This window comes from Penaeus monodon, chromosome 20, assembly GCF_015228065.2.
Source record: "Penaeus monodon isolate SGIC_2016 chromosome 20, NSTDA_Pmon_1, whole genome shotgun sequence".
Lineage (NCBI taxonomy): Eukaryota > Metazoa > Arthropoda > Malacostraca > Decapoda > Penaeidae > Penaeus > Penaeus monodon.
The window spans coordinates 46562196-46562537 of NC_051405.1; positions in this window are offsets into that span (position 1 = coordinate 46562196).

Consider the following 342-nt stretch of genomic DNA (forward strand, 5'->3'; position numbering starts at 1 on the left):
GTGATTTTTCATTTTGGGGATTGTGAGATTTTTTTTGTGTGTATTTTTGGGTGTATTATTTAAAATATATTTTAAAAAATATAATTTATAAATTTTTATTAAAAAATTAAAAAAGATATTAAATTAAATTTTTTTTTTTTTGGGGTTTATTTGTTAAGATAATTATTTTGGAAAAATTTTAGTTAAAAATTTTATTAATATTAAAATTTTTAAAATTTTTAAATTTAATATTTAAAAATTTAAAGTCTATGTATTTAGGGTAGGTGGAAAGAATTTAAAGGAAAATGTATTTGGGGTTTTTAATGGGTTTTTAGAAAAAGTATTTTAAAAATTAAATAAAAA